This window comes from Cygnus olor, chromosome 28 (genome assembly GCF_009769625.2).
Source record: "Cygnus olor isolate bCygOlo1 chromosome 28, bCygOlo1.pri.v2, whole genome shotgun sequence".
Classification (NCBI taxonomy): Eukaryota; Metazoa; Chordata; class Aves; order Anseriformes; family Anatidae; genus Cygnus; species Cygnus olor.
The window spans coordinates 1,802,461-1,809,719 of NC_049196.1; positions in this window are offsets into that span (position 1 = coordinate 1,802,461).

Below are 7,259 nucleotides of genomic sequence, written 5' to 3' on the forward strand. Positions count from 1 at the left end.
CAAGGGTGGAGGAGCGCGGGGCGACGGGCAGGGAGCTGAGGCAGCCCGCGAGCGGAGGGGCCAAGCGCTTGGCTCCGGCGGGGATTTCTAGCAGGGCTTTCTAGCCTTCGCTCTGATTTTTAGTTTTTGCCGGAGCTGCTGCCCCCAGCCCGGGCTCCGCGCGGGGCGCTGGCGTGGCCGGGTGCCCCCCGTGCCATGCAGGAGGTGGCTCACGGCGGACTGCGGGGGCTCTTCCTCCTCCTCCTCCTCCTCCTCCTCCTCCTTCTCCTCCTCCTCCTCTTCCTCGTCCCTCGCAGGGGGCTGGGGGCTGCAGCTTCCCCCCGGCCCGGCCCTGCCCTGCCCTTTGCCCCCCGCTCGGCGAGGAAGGATCCGGCCCCGCTGCCGGCGGCTCCGCGCTGCCCCCTGGTGCCGCCGCCCGGGCAATAAAAGGTGCTGAGCGCCGAGGGCGCCTGGTTCCAGCTGGGGACGAGGCATCGTCGCGTCCCCTGCCCTCCTGAGCGGCCAAATCCTGCCCTCGGCTCGCCAAAGCCCGCTGCTCTGCCCCCGGGGCTGGAGGGGGGCGAGGGGCCGGGGGGCTGCCGCCCTCCCCCCGGAGGAATGTGGAGCAGAGGAGACGGAGATAAATAGGAGGGAGTTTGTCAGGCGCGAAGGAAAGCGAGAGAGGTCAGGGGGGAGCGGTGGGGAATTTGCTGACGGGGGGAGGAGAGCAGAGCAGAGCAGAGCAGAGGAGCTGCCACGTTCGCTGCCACGTTTGCTGCTTGGGAGCAGGGGTGGCTGGGGATGGGGCTGGCGCTGGGGGCATCCCAAAACCGAGGCTGGAAGAAGCAGAGCAGGACCCCCTGGCCCCCGCCACGTGCCAGCCACCACGGCATCACGGAGGGATGAGCATCAAGCCCATCGACCCCAGAGTTGGGGCGGGATGAATGAACCCATCCTCGCGGCAAGCGTGGGCCATCGTGGCTTGGGGACACCCTTCGAGGTCCCCGTGGTCCCATCCGGAAGGGTCCTGAGGAGGGGTCAGGAAGGTGCCGGTGGTGCCGGGAGGGGGGCAGCTGGGGACCAGGCTCACGACACCTCCCGGCGCCCCGCGCGGGGCCGGAGCTGGCATCAGCGATTTGTTTTCTCCCACTCGCCGAGCGCCGGAGGCAGAACGGGAACTCCCGTGGTGCGCGGCGGTCCATGAAAGCCCATCTGTGCCAATAATAATAACAATCATAATGATATTTATACAGAGCCTAATGTCTCCGAGCAGCTTCCAGAACCCATTTGGAGGCAGCCGCTCGCCTTTGCTCATTACGAGCGGCGTGCTGGAGCGGAATGGCTAACGAACCCGCTCGTTAGCCGGCCCCGGCCCGCATGGGCGCAGCGCCGGGTGACATCGGCATGGGGCTGCCCAGGGTCCCCTGGCCTTTGGTGGCTTTGGTGAGGTCTGGGGAGGTGCCTGGGGGGCTGCAATGCCCGGGGGGCCCTGGCCGGTGCCGCCAACCCCGCTCGCAGCGTGATGGAGAGGACGGGATTTCACTTTCCGCTCACCGGGATGGAACAACAGGGAGCGGAAAAATAATTTGAAAGCTTCCGAAAAGCACCTCGGCGGGGAAAGGAGGTGGATTTCCCTCCCCGATTCAATAAGCGGCCAGGCTGGAGAAGTCTACCCCGGCGCCAGAGCCCCGCGTTAGGTCTCTTTATTATTATTATTTCTGTAAAGCAATTACGAGGCAGCCTCCTTGCCTGCACTCCCGTGCTCCCACCAGCGTGACCTCCGTTCCGCCGTAATTAACGGCCTTCCAGGAGGGGAGGCAGCGGGCGCTGCGTGCCCGGCTCCTGCCTGCTCGGCGGATGGTGATTTGCGAAGAGCTGCAGGAGGCTCGATTTCCTAAGGAAACGCAGCTTATGCGCTCGTGCTCCCGCTCCCTGCCAATAACTTCTGAACTCCTTGGCTGATTGAAAACAAATTTCACAAGCGGGTCAAAGTCACGGGGATAAAGGATCTCAGCGGGGCTTCCTCGGGTTCCAGCTGCTTTGCCGCTCGCTGCCTCGGTTTCCCCATCAGCAAACCGCGCAGCAGCGGCTCCCCAGGGCCAGCGAGAGCAGAGCTGGGAGCCCTGGGGATGGCCGGGTGCTGCCTAACCACGGATTTGCCCAAAATGCCAGGGAAATGGCCACAACGCTGCCTCCAGCATTGTCGCCCCAGGGCCGGTCCGGCCCCAGCTCTGAGCTTCACCTCTCTCCACCCCTCGCAGCTCACCTCGAGCACCCCAACACCAATGGAAATGCCACCGAAGGGGTGCCGTCGCTGTTTATTCTTTTTTTTTTTTTTTTTCCCTTTCGCACACTAATTTCTGGAGTGTGCTTCCATCTCCTAACGAGGTTTTATTTGTCGTGTCTGTTTGTTCGCCTCCCGGGCTCGGCTCTCGGACAGAGGTGCTAATAAAGCAGACATCTGTCACGGGGGATTAGATTGTGTTCTTGTTAACACGCTGTTTCCTTTAAATAAATAATTGTCCCCCAAACTGGCATTCAATTATTAAAGCAAACACTGGCGCGTGGGTGACGGAGCAGCGTCAGGATGCTCTGGGAGAGCCGCGGAGATCGAGGGGCATCCCCAGGCAGCGCCCGCGCGCCCACCCCGTCCCCGTCCCCCCCATGGGGACAAACCCGAGGCAAAGTGTGGGAGGTCGCCCTCACAGCTCTCAGGTGTGAATTTTCTTGCCTGTTCCCCGTCCTCTGGGCTGGGTTTCATTGCCTGCTTCGCAGGCTGTGCCTCGTTATGGGGACCCCGTGCCTCGTCATGGGGACCCTGTGCCCTGTCTTGGAGATCCCGTGCCTCGTCTTGGGGACCCTGTGCCTTGTCATGGGGACCCTGTGCCTCATCATGGGGACCCTGTGCCTTGTCATGGGGACCCTGTGCCTCATCATGGGGACCCTGTGCCCTGTCTTGGAGATCCTGTGCCTCTTCTTGGGGACCCTGTGCCTTGTCATGGGGACTGCGCATTTCATCCCGTTACCCCACAAGTCTGAGGCCCGCTTAATGCATTATTTCCATCAGATCTGGCAAAGAGGCAGAGGAACGAGATGCTTTGGAAACGGACGCAGGGAGGGAACGGGGAGCAGAGCTGTGCCAGACAGGGGCCGGGTCTCGGTGCCCGGGGATTTTCCCTCTGCACCGGGCTCCTGCTGCGCCTGCTTAATGACAGCAGGACCTGGGAGAAATACAGCTCTCCGCACAGTCGAGATGTCGAGAGCAAGCCCTGGCCCTTGGCAGGGAGGATTTAAGCTTGCTGGGGGAGATGGAAATGCGTGTTTGCCGGCTGGTGATGATAGCGGCCATAAAGCAAGCGCACGGTGCCCCGCGGTGTTAATAAAGCCCAGGTAACGAGCCCGCTGCCAGCCGGGGCTCCCTGCGGGGGTGCTCAGGGTGAGGGGGGTGTGGGGGGAGCACGAACCCGCTGCCAGTGGGTCTGGGGGATGTGGGGGGGGGGGGACACAGCTGCTGGGACTGGTACACAGGGCAGGGATGGATCTGTGCCACCTTATAGGTGCAAGAAAATGAGCTCCATGCTCCCCGTGCTTCCCAAATCCTCAGGGGGTGGCACCCCCGGAGCCAGACCCTACAAACCCTACAAACCCCCTGAACCGCGGCCGCACGGGGCCAGTGGATGGGGCAGTGCCAGGCTCTGCACGTCGGGGCAAAACGTCACAGTGACGTGAAAGCCCGGGGTGCCCCGGCAGGGCTCTCCTTCCCGCTCGTCCTTATTTGCCCAGTCCTAATTCATAAATCAGCAGGCGCGAGTAATTTTCCCAGGAGAGCATTTAGACGGCAGATTGAATGAGTAATTTACTGGGAACATTAAGACGGCACCGGATAACTTATTTATGAGAACTTTTTGACAGATCTGCCCGTCAATAATTTATGCCGCACAGCATTTAGTCAGGGTCACCAGTAAATAATTCACTTATTAAAAAACTATGGAAGGTTTCATGAGACGCTGAGTTACTATCTCACACCGAATTTGGGGCCGTAAACATGAATCCGGTGCTGACCCGGTAGCGGAGGAGTCCCTGGATGGGGAGCGTTGGGACCAGGCACTGCAGGGCGCGGGGTGGGAGCAGGGACAGGGAGAGGTGTCGCTGGATTTGGGGGCAGCTGCTTCATTTCTCGTCCTCGCAGGGCTCAGTCCTTGGTCACCACGTGGACGGCCTCCAGCAGCATCACCTGCGGACCGAGGAGGGCGGTCACGAAAAACCCCTGGGCCACACGGTCCCTTCCTCCCCCCAGCACCCAGGGGCTCCCCCCTGCCTGACCCCCAGCGCGGTGGCGTCCCCTGCGTGGTGCTCAGTGCCTGTGCCCGGTCCCACTGTCCCCACCCCTCCTAGAAACACCCTGAAGCATCCCCAGGGATGGGTGCTGGTGCAGCAGGGATGCTCCAGGCTCCCTGCCCGGCATCCCAGCCCCCTTGCGCACAGCCGAGCAGCGCGGCCCCGGCCATGCCCCTGGGTCCCCTCCTCCGTGGGGGCGTCTGGGGACCCCCGGTCCGTGGTGCTGTGCCCTGCTGCAGCAGGAAAGCCCTGGGGCTGGTGGATGGCGATTGCACGAGGCCGGCTGGAGGGACGTGGGTGTTTGTGGGGGTGAAGGAAGCGGTGACTTGGCACGGGCTTCGCCGAGGAAGGGGCAGCAGCTCTGCTAAGATGTGCCCGGGCCTGATTCTGCCCCGGGTGCGCAGGGAGGCGGAGGCAGCTCCTGCTTCGCTGCGGCAGAGCCCGTCTTGCCCGTGTGGGTGATGAATAACCCGGTGGGGCTGGTGGGGGCCGGGAGAGGGAAGGTGGCCCCGGGCAGCCCCCAGCATCCCAGCCCGTTCCCCATCAGATCCACCTGGAAGCAGGGGCACTAATTCTGCCATCACCCCACAGCTCAGGCCACTTGCAGCCGGAGCTGGGAGAGGCTCAGGCGCTGCATAAAGCAGCTTTGGGCGTTCATTTGCCTTTCCCCGTGGACGCCAGACCTTCCTGACCCTCCTTCCATCCCTGATGACCCGCTCAAAGCCAGGGTTTCCACCGGTCCCAGCTTCACCCCAGCGGCTTGGGGTAAATGCACGGAGCCAGGGCTCAGCACCTGCGGGCTGCACCCTAGCGGGGTGCCCTGGGGGGTGGACCCCCACCCAGAGCCAGCCCGGCCCGGCGCGCGGTCGCATGCTGCCACCTCTCGGGCAGAGCCGCGCTCTGGGCAGGGCGAGCATTTTGCCTAAAACCTTGTTTTTTCCCCCCGTTTCATTTACACCGAAAGGGAAGTCGGGCGCTGCGGGAACGGGCTGCGCCCCCGAGCCGGGGGGCTGCAGGCGAGCTAGAAGCCAGAAGCGGTCACAGCCCCAGCGGGGCAGGGCCGTGGGGACACCCCCCACCCCCCCCCCCCCCGGCAGCAGCACCCTGCGAGCCTCGCTCAGGGCTCACGGGCCACATCCTGCACCCACCCGCAGCATCGCCTGCCCGCAGCCGAGGTGCCGGGGTCAGGGCCGGCAGCGGCCGCGTGTCCCCTTGTCCCCATGTCCCCGTCCCTCGTGCGGCCACGCGAGCGGCTCCCCCCCCGGAGCCCCCCGCGCCTGCACATCTCAGGGGCCACATTTCGCTGGAAGGGGGATGAGAAACCGCGGATGATGCGCTGAATAAAAACACCCTCTCCTCTGCAATGCGGTGCTTCGAGTATGCAGCATCTTCCCTTCCTCCTCAATGTGGTCTGTGAAACGTGGTAAATGCTTCCCTTTCATTCCCTTCCCTTTTTATTTTATTTTTTTTCCCTCCCTCTCTCATTTTCTTCCCCCTCTCTCCCGTGGCTCGCGCTCCCCGGGCAAGCCGCAGAAAGCTCCTACAGCAAAGGGAAGGTCCCCTTGATGTAAATTGTTCCCTACATGTTGAACCCGGCCGCAGACAAAAGCTCTAATTAATCGGCTCAGCCCCTGCTCTGGAGTGGAGGTTTTCAACCTCGCCTTTCCTTTGTAGCCTTAATTAGTTTTTGCTCCTCTGCCTGCGAGCGGGGGGCCGGGGCCGGGGGAGCCCCCGCGTCCCACGGCACCGCGGGGAGCGGGCACACGCAGGGAAAACAGCCCCGAGAGGGCACAGCGGCGACTAACGAGCACCCAGCAATTAACGACGGGCGCGTGAGGCACCCCTTTCCTGCCCCAAAGGAGAAACGGGGCCGAGCGGTCCTGCGGCAGGGCAGGATGCGCCCCTCGAGGGGGCTGATGCTGATCCCCCATCGCTTCGGGCGATGGAGGAGCGGGGACCCTGTGCCCCTTCTGTGCCTGCTTCAGGGCTGCAGGAAACCCACCCTGGGGAGACGGGAGCCACCACCGCGGAGTTTTTCCAAGAGTTTTGCCCAGGATCTGCCCGGCTCCCATCCATTCGCACCGTCCCTGGGGACGCTGAGGCCCTCCCAGGGCATCCTCGGGGCGCGTGGTGCTCCCCTCGGGGCCGCGGCGCTGACCGCTTGGCCGGGGAACGGGAAGGGCTGGGAGACAATGAGCTTAGGCGCCGAGCCCATAAGGTGATTAGCGGCGGCGAGGGGATCACAGGGCAGATGCAGATGGCGGAGGGGGGGACATGGATTAGGGGCTCCTCTCCCCTCTCCTGGCATCACCGATGGCAGCCAGCCCTGGCCGGGGCAGGCAGGCAGGGGACAGTGCGGGGCTGTGCAGGTTTAATTTGGGCAGCCCTGAAATCTCAGGGCAGGAAGCAAAGCGGAGCGGGGTAAAACCGCTCTCCGGACAAGCTCATTAAGATCTACCAGAGCCGTCGATTTCGCAGCGTATCTATCGGCCGGGCTAGATAAGGGACAACAAACTGCTGCCGCGTCCAGATAACGCGGTGCTCCTTCGCCGTCGCGCCCCGCTCGCAGTTTATCTGATGGCGGCAGATCTGGAGTTAAAGAGATTTGGCAGCGAGAATAAACCTGCGGCGATGCGCGGGCGATACGCCGAGCTGCCCAGATAAAAGCCGGGGGGGGGAAAGAGTTTAAAGCAAGGCTGGGAGGCTCCGCGGGATGCATTGCTGCTCCCCACCCTGCCCCATGCTTGGGATGCTCGCTTGGGAAGCACGAGGTGACAAGGACCAGGACACTGGCTCTGTGCCGGGGGAGGACCCTGCTGCGTGTCCCTGAGGTCCCCAAAGGCTGTCCCAGCACCACGGCCAAGGCGAAGGGCAGCTGACAAGTCAGGAAGGGTGTTTGGGGATCCACAGAATGGCCCAGAACCGATTGAGGAACACCAGAA